This window comes from Rhododendron vialii, chromosome 7a, assembly GCF_030253575.1.
Source record: "Rhododendron vialii isolate Sample 1 chromosome 7a, ASM3025357v1".
NCBI lineage: Eukaryota > Viridiplantae > Streptophyta > Magnoliopsida > Ericales > Ericaceae > Rhododendron > Rhododendron vialii.
Genome location: NC_080563.1, coordinates 21133938 through 21152504, shown reverse-complemented (window position 1 = coordinate 21152504; position 18567 = coordinate 21133938). Strand labels below are relative to the sequence as shown.

General features: G+C 35.9%; 1 long non-coding RNA gene across 2 annotated transcripts; it reads left to right on the top strand.

Moving 5' to 3' along the window:
• The first annotated feature begins 244 nt into the window (after positions 1–244).
• LOC131334395 (uncharacterized) lies at positions 245–16850 on the top strand. 2 transcript variants are annotated; one of them, XR_009202157.1, is made up of 3 exons: positions 245–778; positions 1460–1524; positions 16618–16850. It is a non-coding gene; the product is annotated as an uncharacterized LOC131334395 (long non-coding RNA). The 2 variants fall into 2 exon arrangements; XR_009202158.1 differs by lacking the exon at positions 16618–16850 and adding an exon at positions 6117–6196.
• The last annotated feature ends 1717 nt before the right edge of the window (positions 16851–18567 follow it).

Below are 18567 nucleotides of genomic sequence, written 5' to 3'. Positions count from 1 at the left end.
ATCAAACACGGATTCAAGCACCAAATCAACATATAAACACATAATAGGAGTGAGAAATCCCTATCTCAAGGTTTATAATCTCATGCACAAGATCCACGAACAAGCCCTAACTCCAAAAGTTTGAACCAACCGAAATACACCACTCTAAGCTCAACCCACCAAGATACGAACTCAATAACACGAATAGAAGGCGGATTGAAGGTTGATTACCATTGGTTTCAAGTTAGAGGTGGGAATTTTGTGACACCCAAGGTGTATAATTATGCTAATAATGCTTATTTAAGTATAAGTTAATCATAGATGTTAAATTATGTGGATTTAAGTGCTTACGTGTCCTTTATGTGCTATGTGACACATACGAATTATGTTTGAATTATATGCCATGTATATGATTTATGTGTTATGAGTCAAATTTCCTAAGACAAAACATAGAGATTCATAAAACAAGGTTATGGGTCAATGTGAAAATATTATTGGGTCCTTATTTGAAGAGAATGTTATGTGATGGTTCATTTGATAATTAGACCACCCTTCTTCTAGACAAATCCAGACGTAGAAGGAAGAAATAAATATCAGCCCCCACCCTCTCATTCTTCCAACGTTCTCTCCCTCTCTCACTCCTCTCAAGAAAAAAAAATCAAGAAGTCTCCCTCATCTTCTACTTCTAGGGTTTTGCTTCTAGGGTTCAATCAAGTTCTTGGATCAAGATTCTATCTCTAATCCATCTCTCACCTAAGTGTTTGAAGCTCTCTCAATCCATGGTTTAAACCTAAAAGAGGTAAGTTTTCTTGTATTGAGTTTGAAGAGAAATCTGTCCAGAAATTTACTGAATTTTGTACCCTAAGTCACAACTTTTTAGACATAGTAAATTATCTTCAATTTTTATGAAATTTTTATGAAATGTTCCTCTATGATTCTACAACGTTGTGTAAAAATTTGGGATTAAAGTTCCTTAAAACGAAGTCTAGAAAAATCTCGCACTAGACTGCACTCTATTTTACTGTTGGTGCTGAATCTATGTTTTGGCCTTCGGTTTTTGGTGTGTTTGACCTAGTTTCCCATCACGTTATTTTCTATAATTTTTATGTGAGGTACCCATATGTGTCTAGTATATCATGTCCAAAAACTAGAGTAAAAATCAAAGAGAATAATTTTAAACAATTCGTTTACTAAGCTGCGTTCTGTTTCGGACTATGCTGAATTCTGCAGTTTTGTTTCTTATTCTTCTGATTTGTAAGGGAAGTTCTTGGCCACGTAAATTCTCAAGAAAATTTGATACCATGTGCATATGAGTCCTCTTTATGTGTTAAAATTTTCGAGACCTAGTTCATTATGGTTTATCCTCAAGAATTGTTGGAGCGGGTCATGGTTGACTTGTCATTTTTTTTAGGGAATCATGCATGTGCATCATTTTATGAGTTCTTTGTGTAAATGATGTGTGTTCATATATAATATGTAGGATTTGGTGAATAAGAGAAGGATATAAAGGATACAAGTTGATGTTTACTTGAAGTGCAAAGGAATGTGAGTAACCTCATACTTTGAAATGAAAAATTTTATGAACTTCTTTTTCTATGAAGTGTGGTTTGGTTTTACTATGCTATGAAGTAATATGTCTACGTGCTTTGAGTGTTATGTTATAATGTGGAATGGTTCTCAATGTGCTATCTAAGATGTTACAAGTCCATGTATGTTATAAGTCTTAGTCTATGAAGTGTGTACGACATGCCCTTGCTTTATACCGTATGTGTAGAGACCCATATTTTTGAAAAACTTGTTTAAAGGTTTATTATTGAAAGAAATGAGGAAAAATGTGAGAATTGTTGAGTTTATTTGATTTGAGGTCAACGTACTAAGATTGTTAGTGGATGAGTGTAAGTGCAATTTGAAATTTGTGTTGGTATATATATGTGTGGGTGTGGGTGTAGAGGAGTAAAAATACTCCTCCCACTCTCTCTCTATCTCCCGATCTCTCTCTCTTTCTCTCTATCGGCGTCTCTCTCTCACACACCAAAAACTCACCAATCAACCTTGAAGTCTTCAAGTCTCGACCTCCAATCAATCATCTTCGTGTGGTACGAGCCTTGGGTCGCATGGATTGAGCTCGGAAGAGGTGAATTCCGCTTGGTTTTGCTTTTGAAGTCCTAGGGCTTGGGTGATCTCTTGATTTCGGATTCGACACTCGAGGTAGGGGAATTCTACCTCTTTTTATATGTTATTTGAGTGTTCAAGTGCCTTATTTGAGCTTGAACTGGTTGTCATTGAGTTTGGATCAAAATCTAAAATTTATGTCGAAATTGCCCGAAACGTACTCTCCCTACCGGTAGAAACTCTTCACCTACCGGTAGGACAAGTGAGAAGTTTTTTTTACAACCAGCTCAAACGTACTGCAGCAGCTCAAAAGCATTTATCCACCTACCGGTAGAAATTTCCGCCTACCGGTAGGACAAATACAAAGTTATTTTGTGAAAATTGTTGGCCTTTCTGCCAGTAGATACTGCAGCAGCTCAAACGTATCCATCCACCTACCGATAGAAATTCCCGCCTACCGGTAGGACAAGTACAAAGTTGTTTCGTGAAAATTGTTGGCTTTTCTGCTGGTAGAAATTTCCACCTACCAGTAGGACAAGTACAAAGTTGTTTCGAAAAAATTGTTGGCCTTTCTGTTTCTAGTTTCTACCGGTAGGAACCATCACCTACCGGTAGGACAAGTGCAGAATTCCACTCTTCTACCGATAGGACACATACAAAGTTTTTTCGTGAAAATTGTTAGCCTTTCTATTTCCAGTTTCTACCGATGAAGGTTCCTACCGGTAGGACAAGTGCAGAATTCTCCTCTTCTACCGGTAGGACACATTCACCTACCGAGAGGTGATTGAGCTGCTATAGTGTCTATGAGCAGCTTTTCCTACATCTTCCAAATCACATTTTAAAGTTTCTCATCGACTCTAATAGGTTTGTTTATGCAATCTTTCACGTGTTTCGGAGAGTATTACTTGTTTCACCCTTAGAGTGGTATCCAGTGGAGTAGAATGAACTCGTTGAGTTAAGAAATGAGGAATGTAAGTTATTGTATGTCGAAACACGAACAATACACATGAGTATGTCTAGTGATCCAATGAGTAGTATTGCAAATCATTTTCTCTCGACTCGTAGAATCCTTCAGATTCCTTTAGCATATGATTTATGGACTCTAAGTATAGCAACTAGAAGACCGGGCATCGCAGAATCTAGTCGTGGGTTGATACACGACACGTGAAGGTACGAGGGTATACTTGGAGGTACAGTGAGAATGTGTGTATTTGCTTATATGCATTGCAGTAGATTGTTGTCTTCGTAACATCGTGTGATTAAATAAATGGCTTTGAACTTGATTGAATGGTTTAATGTTTGTGAAATGGGATTACCAATGATTGTTTTATTAAAATCGGGATAGCGAGAACATGAATGGTTGTTATGACATGAGATGAATATGATTGATTTACTGATATTGTGGACACAACGTGTATATATATATGATGTTATGGGCATCACTGATATGTGATGTGTACCGGAGCATATAAATGGGCATCACTGATACGTGATGTGTCCCGGAATATATAAATGGGCATCACTTATATGTGATGTGTCTCGGGTTACGTGCGATACATGCGAACACCTCGATTGATAAAATGTGAGATCTTGAGAAAAAATTAAAGAAAAGAAAGAAAGATTATTTTTTACTAAACCGGACTGTTTAAAATTAAAAGGGATTTTTTGACATAAAACCCCTCGGTATTCTTGAGCGAATAAACGGTTTTAGGTATTTGGACACCAATCAACGGACTCCGGTATTCTGTCCGAATCAATGAAGCTCGGCCTATAATGGTCTAGAGTTTTCTCTAAATTGTTTTGGAAATCAAAAAGGAAGGTTTTATGAAATTAGGTTCTATGGTGAATGGTATGGAATGAGGAAGTTGTTTGTGGCATTCATTCGAAAAGTTATTAAATGGTTGAATAGTTGTTGTAGTTTATTGGATTGATATGAGTTTAAATGCTGCTTTTTTTAGTTGACGTGTAAAATGTTAGGGTTATCTCTAAGACGTCCAAAACCCAAAATTTAAATTAGTCAGTTCATTTTGGTAACCCCTCTTGTATTTCATGTTTGCTTGTTGAGTCTCATCGCATTTGGTGCATACTCCATCGCATGATAAAGAGTTCCACGATGATCGAAGGAGAAATAAGAAAGAATGTGGTATCGCATGAGAAGGTGGATTGGCAATAGTCGGATGCATGATCATGATAGTTATGCTTATCTCTGTTGTCATTGGGTTTTTATCGTTTGTTCTTCTGTATTGCTCATTTACATATAGAGTTTGCATAGACTTTTCTACTGGGTTAGTATAGCTCAAGCCTTATAACATTTTCAGGTGCTAAATCGGAACAGTAGCTTGCATGACTGGAGTGCTTGGATTGTGGACACACCTTTTTGAAAGCTAACCAAAGGAGTTACTCAATCATCTTTGTAAATTTCTTTTGAGAGATGTACTTTGTAATTTAAGTTATAATCCTTTTGACTACGGAATATTTGTAACTCTTAACTCTCATAACACTTGTTACCTAAGCAAATTTGAGCCGTTGAGCCGATGATATAATATTTGGAAACCTAGTGAACTTGGAACTATGATTACGGAAATGGAAATGTTGAGCTCTTTTGGGTATTGTACGGATTAATGTGAGGATTTTTATTACAAAAATCATTTATATTTATGTTGAAAATCGTGGGCGTGACAATGTGCCCGCTAGTGAGTTCCATAATAGCTAGTATTATGTACCTCCCTCGAATCAATGAAGCTCGGCCTATAATGGTCTAGAGTTTTCTCTAAATTGTTTTGGAAATCAAAAAGGAAGGTTTTATGAAATTAGGTTCTATGGTGAATGGTATGGACTGAGGAAGTTGTTTGTGGCATTCATTCGAAAAGTTATTAAATGGTTGAATAGTTGTTGTAGTTTATTGGATTGATATGAGTTTAAATGCTGCTTTTTTTAGTTGACGTGTAAAATGTTAGGGTTATCTCTAAGACGTCCAAAACCCAAAATTTAAATTAGTCAGTTCATTTTGGTAACCCCTCTTGTATTTCACGTTTGCTTGTTGAGTCTCATCGCGTTTGGTGCATACTCCATCGCATGATAAAGAGTTCCACGATGATCGAAGGAGAAATAGGAAAGAATGTGGTATCGCATGAGAAGGTGGATTGGCAATAGTCGGATGCATGATCATGATAGTTATGCTTATCTCTGTTGTCATTGGGTTTTTATCGTTTGTTCTTTTGTATTGCTCATTTACATATAGAGTTTGCGTAGACTTTTCTACTGGGTTAGTATAGCTCAAGCCTTATAACATTTTCAGGTGCTAAATCGGAACAGTAGCTTGCATGACTGGAGTGCTTGGATTGTGGACACACCTTTTTGAAAGCTAACCAAAGGAGTTACTCAATCATCTTTGTAAATTTCTTTTGAGAGATGTACTTTGTAATTTAAGTTATAATCCTTTTGACTACGGAATATTTGAAACTCTTAACTCTCATAACACTTGTTACCTAAGCAAATTTGAGCCATTGAGCCGATGATATAATATTTGGAAACCTAGTGAACTTGGAACTATGATTACGGAAATGGAAATGTTGAGCTCTTTTGGGTATTGTACGGATTAATGTGAGGATTTTTATTACAAAAATCATTTATATTTATGTTGAAAATCGTGGGCGTGACAATGTGCCCGCTAGTGAGTTCCATAATAGCTAGTATTATGTACCTCCCTTGAGGGTTCCATAATATCCAGGTATGTGCCTTCCTGGAGGGTTTCATAATATTCAGGTATGTACCCTTACCGATGGGTACCAATAATCGGCCAAGATCCCGATATGTGTCATGTATGTATATGTATGTGGTAAGCTTGGCGGTATTGGCTATGTAAATGTGTTTGAGTATTTCATGCTTTCATGTAAAATGTCTTTTGATTTCTTTTAAATGTTCGCAACTAGTATGCTATATGTGTATTGAATATTCAAAACCCAAATTAGAGTACGAGCTTTACTCACTGAGCTTTCAGCTGACGGTTTCTTTACTAATTTCAGGTGATGAAGTATGATAGCTTATTGGTGCAATATTTTGTGCAAGTTGGACTTCATGAAGTGTCACGACCCAAATCCAGCGGATTTGAATATCGTAACTGGCCAATGAGTCCGTCTCACCAAAGGCCTCTATTGCTCTTTTTTTTTTTACAAATAGAAATAAACTTAACATTTGCGGAAGCGATCTATAAAAGACAAGTCACTAGATTTTCTTTTTTAATAACAGAGACATGAACTATATTTTTCCGTTTCCCCTCCACTACATAACCACGACATAAGCTTAATGGTATAGTTACTTGGCCCATCCTTCTACTATTTTTGATTACCTAAAAAGAAAGATTTCAACAAACATAAGCCACTGCTTGTGTGAGATTATGAATTATCGGAGTTACATGACCTACCATGAAATTTTTAAAAATTCTTTTTATAAGAAAAAAGCAGGAATCATAACTTCAGTTTTTCATGGCTTGAACTGTAACCAATACCATAACTTCAGCTTTTTATGGCTTGAGCTGTAACCAAAACAATTCTGTGTATAACATAACATAACATAACATAATACGATACCATCCAACGATTACCAGCGAGCGACCCCCAATGCGCATACATTGAATTGATCAATTCAGTTGGACACCCAGCTGTGCCCCTTTCCATTCCGCCCTTATAACACCGTTTCGACTAGTATCCCCTTAAATTTCAGGGACATTGTTCGGATGTATCGATAATACTTTTTCATAAACTATTCAAAATATCATAATTCCATGGTTTTTTTTTTTTGATCATTGAAAAGGGTGGGAGGGGGCGGCCAGCGTAGCAACTCCCCCTGGGTGTGACCATAGGGGCTCCCGACCCGCCGTGGAATGTCCGGTTCAAGCCATAGCTACCGTCCGGGGGGACAGGGCCGTCACCACGACACCACCGGATGCTCAGCGGCGAGAAATCCCCCTCTTCGGTCCAACTACGTGTTCGAAACAAAGCCATTAATGGCACCAACGGGTACCTGCACACATGTGCCTCTCGCGGCTCGAACCGACGCAGTTGTTAAAGAGAGGTGGTGACTCCCACCAACTGGGGCTACACAAGAATTCAAATGTTAAATAAACATACTTTTGTAAGTCAAAAATATAAATTTTACGAAAAGCCATATAACAGGGATAATTCATAACTTACCTTTCTGCCTTCAAAATTTTACCATAAAATCTAGCGAGGTGAAACGATTCCTAGAATAACACATTAACGATTAGAAATATTAAAGCTAAATCATTTAATCATTCTACATATAAAACTTTAATGTTTTGTTCGTTTAAATGTAAAATATCTTTTCATTGTTTTTGGGTCTACAATACGTCTTTTAGTGTACAACTCCCCAATTTTCTATTTCCAGTACATGAGTGATCTTCTAAAAATGTCCCTTTGTAGAATTATGTTTTCTTCACTTTTATCTTTTCTCCTAGCCAAACTAAGGAAACCTCTAATTATTATTTCAAAATAAGACCTCACTTTAGATTGTGTTGAGCTAACGTAAAACTTAGGCTTAAGTTTGATCTGATTACGAGTCGAGCTGAACCACAAGCTATGCGAATAGCTCGGTTCAATTTTAGCCCTATAATTTTACATGACCGATTTGCAAACTTATGAATCCATCTGTTCCAAAAGGATTTGAATTGATCAACAATATAAGAGGTATACATGTAATCAATACATACGTACAATTAACCGTTTTTTCACTTTCTATTTGCTGTGATTTATAAAGAATGAATTAAATATTTTACAAATTCCTACAAGTGCACAAGTGTGTGTGCGTGTAAGGTAAAGGAGGTGGAATCTCACTTGATTATTCTCCTCCCCCCCCCCCCCCCCCGCTCTCTCTCTCTCTCTCGGTGGTGTGTGTGAGGTGTGTGCCGTGTGGGGTGTGTGTGAGGAAATGAGAGAATGGCTATTTATAGTAAACTAGAGTACATCTAGAAAGATCTCATCTTATCCAATTATATCATATTTAATATTATCTAGAATAATCTAGGATTATCTAATATGTAAAATAATCTAATAAAATCTAACATAATCTAATAAAACATGATTAATAGAATCTAGGTGTATCCTCCAAAATCTAGAATATTCTTTAGGGATTTTGTAACGACCCGGATCCTCAAGCACCACAATATAAATAAAAAAAACCACAATCTGTCTTTTATTCCAAATTTTTTTTACAATTTATAGCTATCTCTAAAATAAATAAACAACACCCACTCTCGCAGCAACTCAGACGAGCCCGCTAACCAACCTGCAAGCTAGAGTCCAAAGGACCCCAGGAGTGTGTGAGACATAATAACGTGTACAATATCAATATCAAATAAACTGCACAACGTCAATCACCACGTATAACACCAACCACGAATATAACACGTTCCACATAAAAGGAACCACATATCCGGTCCTCCTCGGTATATGACGGGTGACGTACCACCTCACTAGCCCCACCACAGCCCATTGGTCAACATGTCTTTTCGCATAGCTTATTAGCCTAGTCACCCTGTCGCATACCAAACAGTTCCACGACATATAGTTACCGCACATAGCACAATCAACAAGAACCCAACATTAATATTGTACGAGAAACATGTATCTCACACTCACCCTCACTCGGATCCCACAACAACATTGAATTCCATAACCCATCAACCCTTCTCTTGGTTTTCCTCTCAAAGAACCTTATTGATTACTCTTAAAAAGGCAACCAACTAAAGGAGTAATACTTATATACAAAACTATACTATGCCTGACCCAGCCAAAGCCACGTCCCATGCATGACTAAGCTTACAGAATTGTTACAGCTAGGATGCTATTATTCCCATGGTTACACGTTTCACCAACTAGGGTCCAAAGACATACTATAAAATACTCATCTTTATCTCCCAATTAACTACATCACCATCTTTTTCTTTTTCTTTTTCTTTTTTTTTTTTTTGCTTTTTTTTAAATATGGGGTATTACAATATCTCCTCCTTTGAAAATTTCGTCCCCGAAATTTGACAACTAAAAAATATGTAATTTAATTCCACGCTTCCGCTACGCACTCTGATCACCCACTCAAATACACACAACCAAATCATTCTCTTACATGGTTGTATCCCCATTTTTGGTATGCCCACATATTTAGCTTCACTAATGACAATTAACCAGGTCACCATAACTAATGCTATAATTTCACACCAATAATAGATCATTAGTTTAACATCAAAATCCTTGAAATAACTCCACCATCAGATTCGACACAATCACAAAACATAAGGAAAGTCAATCATATTGTAAAAAAAGAAAAAAGTCGCCCAAATATTTAACGGATTACAACTAAGGCGCCACATATTTTTATGGACTCGACCACACCCAATAAACTTCTTATATGGGTAGCAATTACTTTGCTCTTCCTATCCAACAAATTCCTTCCTATCTCAAATATTCATCTAAATTCACTACAAGAAAAAACACCATTCCCGACTAAGGGTTTAGTCGGCAATTGTACGCATTTTAGTCGGCAAAAGTCTTCCCCGACTAAAAATTTTGGTCGGCACATTAGTCGGTGGAAGAGGGTCGGCAAAGGTTGTTGCCGACTAAAAAAAGTTTAGTCGGTAAAGATTGATCCATTTGCCGACTAACTTTTTAGTCGGGGAATGTGTTACTATTGGCCAACTAACTGTTTAGTCGGGGATGTATAACCTATTTGCCGACTAACTATTTAGTCGGGGAATGTTGAACCTATTGGTCGGGAAATGTGTTTTGATTATCACCGACTTACAGTTTAGTCGGTAAATGTCATTTCGAATCAACTAATTTGTGGCCTATTGGCGACTAAACTTTAGTCGGGAAATGTTCCATACCAATTTGTCATTCCAAAATTTCCTACAAATTTTTTCTACATTATTATTCCCTGTAAATTTCAGCCAACAAACATTAAATCCACAAAATTAATACAAAATAAAAATTTCAAGAAATAAATGCAAACTTTTATAAATAGAGAGGTGTCCACCAAATAGTTAAAAAACAACTTGTATCTAAATTCCTAGAGTGCAAAATAACAACACGACCACCACGGGGGGAAAATAAAAAAAAAATCCAAGCTCAATAACAAAATGTATCCAAACCCCGTGGACACTCAACTTCAACATGCAAACGGATAACAAAAAAAATCCAAGCACGTCCACAACCAAAATCCAACTTCGATCTTCATAGTCAATAACCGACATCCTACACGATACTCTATTAAAATGCCGTCCCTGTAAAAAAAACCAAAAAAAAAAGAACAATCTATCATTAGTATTTATGAACTAGTGTATCACATTGCACAAAGCATGAGCATAGTAAATATTTACTAATTAGAAGCCAGAATGAAAAATCATCTTAACATAATTATGCATACAGAAATAACTACAAGATTAGAGCTAGCCACACAACCTACAACATGGATAATGCAGCAGTAGAAAAGAAGGGTTAAATATCTACTTCCTTCTCCAACTATTTCAATTTTAGTTACTGAAGACCTTTGTTAAAATAAAGAGGAAATTGAGTCATTGAAGAACCTTGTACAAAAGCTAAAGGTGCATCATTGTCCACGCAGGTACCGACTAGACCCAAAACTCAGTAATTTCCAGAAAATAGATTTCCTATGTTGGATTAAGGCAAACAAAAACTCCTGCATTAAGGCAAACAAAAAACAAAATATGACAGCCTTGTAAACAGAGCATTCAATTTCCTATGTTCACTTTCTTTGTATTTGAAAATTTTCATAATTCACTCTCTCTACATGGAACAGAATGTGCAACATGGCCCAACCCAATGTGGGATCAGAAAGATCGTGTAATTCAAGACAACTAGAGGAGCATGTTGATGAAAACACAATAGGAAAGATTCGAACATATAGGCTTAGTTATGGTCAGTGTTCCCAACATTGAAAGAGATCATTTAATCCGAATTTTTCATCACCTTTACCTACCCAAACAAAGGAAGTGTATCCAGGGATGGCCAGCAAGGTTCCTTTTAGAAGCATTTCTCATAATTATTTACATGAAAATCCACTTTTAAACCTTGAACTCTAATCATTTATTAACAACAATCTTACAAAAGGCATTAATATTAGACAGAAGACCAATTAGATCCTATCAAGTAGCTAGGGAAAAGTTTACAGTTAGATCCTAAAATACCTTTTCCCTTTTGTCTTTGTTAATTTTTTAGTAACAAAGGGCAGCCAACTTTGGCACCCCTTTTCCTAATGAGGACTTCATAGAAACTGATGAAAATCGCCTCCCAATATGAAATCCTATTTTTAAAGGAGTACGATAAACATTTCACAAGTTAACGACCTTAGCTACCGGTTACATGAAATTTTTTTATGAAGAAACCCAAATACAACCAATTGCGGATTCAGACTTCTCTTACAAACCACGATACGAACACGAATTTCTGTACCAAAAAATAAAAACGTTGAGTGGTAAGGCTGAAGGCGGAAAGTAATGATTGTATCCAAAAGTCAAATATAGTTGCAGTTCCAAGCAATCTATAAACTTTTGGTGTCTGTCCTGCTGAAGGTGAAGTTATGAGATTACCAATAAGCCTAGCCAAGGATAGAGACACCGATAGCATTGCACATTTTATCAAAGCATTGCACAAAGAGTTCATGATAAGTATTCTACAAGATTAAATAATGAAAATAGCAACCGTGTAGGGTCTATTTTAAAAAATTAGTGATTGATTTCCGCTTTGGTGAGTCCAATCTGAAAGGGACAGTAACTGAATGTAGTTGTTTGTTTAGTAATCTACCATGTTGCCAAGTTTTATTTGTGATTTTTTTAATTGCCTGAGTATGTTCCCATGTTTTCTTGGTGTTACACCAATCTCTGCACTTGACTCGTGCTTATTTCTATTCTAAAGACTAAAGAGTGAGATTTTATTTTTAAGGTTTTTTCCACAGCCGGGGCTTTGGTTCAATTTTTTATATTTCATGGCCTTGGAGGACACAATTTCCGTCCTCAATTAACATTAAAGCTCTTTTGCGTACCAGTTGGGGAGTTATTAGATAATGTCCTCAATTAACATTAAAGTTCTTCTTCCCCAAATCAAAAGGAAGGCAAGCATCCTTACAGGATTTCAAATCTACTAAAGATATTACATCAAGGAAAACATCACAGCAATAAAAAGTTTCATCAACACATTCCATCAAACACTTGATTCAGTAAATTTAAGTCATTCAAAAACATGCAACAAGACCATAGATATAAGCAAACCAACAACTAAAAGTAAAAATGCCTTCCAAAGCAAAACCAGGACTGAAAGTGACAGATTAATATACTCCTCCAAAGCTGGTTTTAGCATTTACCATGACAATATTACTAGTGTTTGCCATGACAATATTACTAGTGTTTACCATGACTCATGTGTTGAATCAACCTGTATTGGTTTAAGAAAAGGAGCCAACAAATACTCCAAGCACGGAATAAACCATGCATCTCGTCTTGAGACACATTGATTCAACAACAATAATGGAATTCAAGTTCTAAGTTTCGGCCTTCCCGCTATATACATCCTAGCTAGCTCTGTCCCAGCGTTGTACTAGCGCTTAGGCGCCGACTAGTGGGTCGCCTACACTGCTTTTTAGAACAGCGGCCATAACCGTCATAAGCTTGATAATGGACATATACATATCACTGAGTAAAAGCCCTAATCAAAAAGGAAAATAAGCTAACATTATCACTGAGTAAAAGCCCTAATTTAGTAGTGCATACCCTCATGATTTCAAGCAATCCTAGGGCTTAGATCCACATATACAATTGAGAGATCGAGAGAGAGAGAGAGAGAGAGAGAGAGAGAGAGAGAGAGAGAAAGAGAGAGAAACCTCACAGAGTTGGAGGAGCAAGAGAGCGGCTCTACCACGGCTGGAGACGCAGAGTCAGAAGAGAGAGGGTGATTGGGTTGAGGATTTGAGCCATCGAGGATTTGTAAAACCCAATCGACTCGAAATCGTCGAAGAACGCCCTGTTCAGCAAGGCCTCGAGGTCCCTAGGGTTTTGAGAGAGAGAGAGAGAGAGCGCGCTTGATTCCGTAGGGCTGGAGGAGGAGAGTTAACGATTCAGAGGAAGGAGGCGGGAGGAGTTGAGAGAGGAACGAACGAAAAGAAAAGAAATTGCCGTTTCATCATAAATAGAAAAGAAATTGCCGACTAAGTAATTAGTCGGGGTTTACGAAAATGCCCTGCCATTATTTTCCTGAAATTTTGAATTGGCGCAAAAAAACTTCTTTTTTCCCCGACTATTAGTCGGCAATTGTTTTTGAGAATTTATGGGAAAATATTTAGTGAGCTCTAATTGCGCCACCATTGTATACAAACTCCAAATTTTATCATCATGGATGTTTTTATAATACTCGATCTAAACCGTTAGAATTCCACGTCTTACCAATTATAGCGAGGTCGCCAAAATTGAAGATCATTCGCTATAACCAACCACATGATCGGAAGACTTTTACTGTGTCCAGAAATATTAAATTCTTATATCACACCATTGGAGCCCCACTTTAAGTCTTTTTGCACGATCAGAACCATCCATCTTTAATCTATTATGGGTTAGATTATTGTTACCGAGATTAGAGTTGATCGATTTTCATTAGGCGATTGATGGAATGAAAAATACTAATTTTCTTATGAGTTCATGTCTCGATAAATGAGTTTTCTAAACCTAATCGAGCCTCAAATTTACGAGAATGAATAATTCAACAAGTGTAACAAAATCAACGGTCTCGATCGTCATGACTGTCTCGCGATCGTGTGGCTATTGCAACAAGGAATGCAACATGAGGCTTAGTTGACTATCCAGTAGATCAAAAGTAAGAATTGTAAAGGTAACTACTGAGTCATTTTTTATAATACTCAATCTGAACCATTGAGATGTCATGTCTTATCGATCATAGCATTGCCACCAAAATTGGAGATCATTCGATATTGGCAACCTCGTGATCGAAAGACATTGAATGCTTTTAGAGACATTTAAGTGTTATAGTGCACTAATCGAGCCCCACTTGAGGTTTTTTTTGGCAATCAAAATAATATATTTTTAACATAATATGAATTAGATCATTCGTACCAAGAATGAAGTTAACCGCATATGTATAGACACTTGATCGGACAACGAAATTCTTTTTATTTAAGAATTTGCATGCCAATAAAGCAGCTTTCCTTAACCCGATCAAGCCAAAATTTTACGAGAATCTTATAATTAAGAAGAAAAGAAAAATGAATGGTTTTGATCGGGAAAGTTGCATTGTGAACAATGTAATCAAACAAATATTTTCTTTGTTGAAATTTTGTTAAAGGAGGGAAAAATTGATATTCCCCAACTAAAAATAATTTTAGTTGGCAAAAATCTATAATTCCCGACCAATTCTTTTAGTCAGGAAATGTATTTCGATTTACTATTTTTTAAATTGGAGAAATTGATATTCCCCGACCAAACTAATTAGTCGGTAAAATGTATTATATTTTTTAATTTTTTAAAATTTGAAAAAAATGAATTTTACCGACTAAACTTATTCTTAGTCGGCTAAACTACATAAATACCGACGAAAATAATTAGTCGGGAAAATATATTATATTTATTGATTTTTTAAAATTCGAAATAAATGATTTTTACCGACTAAACTTATTATTGATCGGCTAAACTACATAAATACCGACTAAAATAATTAGTCAGGAAAATATATTATATTTATTAATTTTTTAAATTCGTAAAAAATGATTTTTGCTGACTAAACTTATATTGGTCGGCTAAAATGAATAAATACTGACTAAATAATTAGTTGGGAAAATGTATTATATTTATTGATTTCTTAAATTCATAAAAAAATGATTTTTACCGACTAAACTTATTATTAGTCTATTAAAATGAATAAATACCGACCAAAATAATTAATCGGGAAAATGTATTTTATTTATTGATTTTTTTATATTGGTGAAAAATTAATTTTCCCCGACTAAACTTACTTTTAGTCTGCAAAAACCTACTATTAGCGACTAAAATATGTTTAGTCGGGAATAATTAGTACTTCTAGTGACTAATTTATATTTAGTCGGTAATTATTCAATATTTGGCGACTAAAGTTTCTTTAGTCGGCAATTTTAGTCGGGAATTGTGTAGTTTGTTGTAGCGATTCCCTCTGCAGAATGACACCACCTTGGTTCCCTTGAAACCCAAAGAAGAGAACTCATTTGTCATGCATGCACGCATATGCTTTACCCCACAACCTAAACCCTTTCGAGATTCAGCAGATCTTAAACATATTAGTAAACACAAAAGAGAGTCAAAACTACTCACCAAAATTAGATAAAAGGGTTTTCTTTCTTCTTCTTTTTTTAATCGGATCCCGTGTAAGATCTATCACCTAAGCTCTGATACCAACAACTATCTCTAAAATAAATAAACAACACCCACTCTCGCAGCAACTCGGACGAGCCCGCTAACCAACCTGCAAGCTAGAGTTCAAAGGACTCCAGGAGTGTGTGAGACATAATAACGTGTACAATATCAATATCAAATAAACTGCACAACGTCAATCACCACGTATAACACCAACCACGAATATAACACGTTCCACATAAAAGGAACCACATATCCGGTCCTCCTCGGTATATGACGGGTGACGTACCACCTCACTAGCCTCACCACAGCCCATTGGTTAACATGTCTTTTCGCATAGCTTATTAGCCTAGTCACCCTGTCGCATACCAAACAGTTCCACGACATACAGTCACCGCACATAGCACAATCAACAAGAACCCAACATTAATATTGTATGAGAAACATGTATCTCACACTCACCCTCACTCGGATCCCACAACAACGTTGAATTCCATAACCCATCAACCTTCTCTTGGTTTTCCTCTCAAAGAACCTTACTGATTACTCTTAAAAAGCAACCAACTAAAGGAGTAATACTTATATACAAAACTATACTATGCCTGACCCAGCCAAAGCCACGTCCCATGCATGACTAAGCTTACAGAATTGTTACAGCTAGGATGCTATTATTCCCATGGTTACACGTTTCACCAACTAGGGTCCAAAGACATACTATAAAATACTCATCTTTATCTCCCAATTAACTACATCACCATCTTTTTTTTCTTTTTTTTTTTTAAATACGGGGTATTACAGATTTTTATCCGGTTCGTCCTATAATAAGACGCCGACTCTTTTCCGGATTATTCTGTTTGGAACCCACGGTTCTCCACCTCACGAAAATTCGTGCCTTATTCCCATGACGCAATGCATGGTGGGGCGATATTGGCTGAGTTTAATTAAAAATTGTCACTTAGGCAGAAAAATACTCTAACATTACAACTAGTATACTTTCTTAATCCTAACGGCAAGCGACCACTAAATGTTATATTAGCTTTGAATAAATATTTTATTGCCTTATTTATTTTTTAAAAGTCGGGGTGTTACAAGAAGTATTTTGCATTTAGAATGAAAGTAGAAAAAAGACTTATATTTTTGGGCATATTTTGTACTTGATTCTCTTATGGACAAAGATGTATACATTTTTGTAAAGTGATGTACGTAAGCTATGCATGTTAGGAATAGGTTATCGATGTTCATGCTAATGTAATTATTGTATCATGTAAATTATCAATGTATGGACGTTCTGGACCAAATAGGTTGTGTTCATTTCACTCAACCTCGTTTATGGTTACCTTTACTATGAGACCCCATAAGATTATTTGAAGTTTTTTTTTAATCACTTCCACAAATGTTTAGTTATTTTTATTTGGAGCACTTTCTTTTGAGCCCATTTGGTTATGTTTGAAGGCCTTGTTGGCCGGTCACATGCCGTAATTCCCTATTAAGGGGTCTAGGGATAGTGGCACGTGACAAATTTGGATAGGAGAGTGAGAGAGAAGAAGAGAGAGCCGGGAGAGAGAGAGAAGGGATTTGGGTTTTTACTCTCCTACACACACACACCCACACACCAACACAAACATGAATTGCACTTGCATCCCTCTACTAATAATCTTTTCACATAAACCCCAAGTCATATAACCACATCATTATCCATATTTCCACAATTGATGCCTTCACAAAATAATTATGTTATTTAAAATTTTTTACAGGTCTCTACAATTACCCCTATATTTTATCTATTTTGCATCATTTGTATTCGCATATGAGGGACACTTTTGAAATTTTATCAAATTTCCACTTCTATTTTTGGAAAGGGACAATCATTTTGGAACATTCCAAACTAGAATAAGGGACTCTTAATTAGGAACAAGGGAGTATTTTAGTAATCATGCAACACATTTGTCCTTGTGTTTGATTGCAAAAGGTGCATGTCTTAAGCTTAAAAAATATAAATATGAGAGTTTTTTGGCTAAGTCTCCCCAATATCTATATATGTACACATATGCATACATATATTTACAAATATGTAGAGGGTTAAAGTTATTTTCTTAAATACTAACATGTAATCAATTAAATTATTATGACAATATAATTATTAAACTAATTAATTTAAATAAATAAAATTTAGGATAACAATATGAATTATTATTCAAAAAATTTATGGCCAAACTTAGGGTCGTTACATATATCCTAATCCCTTTTAAAAAAATCCTAATATCTTAGAATCATAGGACTTCTAAAGCATCCAGATGCTATCTCTCTTTATATAATTCATGTAGGATATTTACAAAAAGATATGTAAAAATTAAGATACAAGAATATCAATAATAGAGTTCTAGAAAACTCTCTCTCTCTCTCTCTCTCTCTCTCTCTCAAGAGCGATTTGAAACTTTTGCACTATGGAATTGAGGATGATGCTCAAAGCTTGTAGAATCTCTCCATCGCAGGAGATTGTTGTTGTTCTAGTACTTGATCTGGAGTACGTAATCCATCCACCAAAAAATTCAATCCGGTAAAAGTTTGCGAGAAGTAACCCGAACCACCCACTTCCACATTCGTTATTGATAGTTTTCAAACATGAACAAGTTTAAAGCATAATTCCAACAATGGTCAAGTACTTTATGGAAACAAAAAACATGGTCAAGTAAATATTTTGATGTTTATAGAAGTATTTTTTGTCTTCGTGCCCGTTCTGTATGCGTACCTTTATAATATAGCATTCTATAATTGTTCCAAGCACATAAGTGGTACCGATCCAAGAATCCTATTGTTCACGGGTGTAGTACATAATTTGAACCGTTCAAATTAAAGTATTTTTAATTTTAAAAGTGTCCGTCAGCTCTTAAGCAGTAAAAGTTTTGACTGCACCCATGTTCATAAACGGGCAGAGAAATTAATTAAGGAAATTATTTTTCACGCTACACTTTTAAACATAGACACTCTACTATATGCATAAAATTACTAATAATTTTACGTTAAAAGTGAAGCCCCAAAATCAGTATCGAGAAATTATT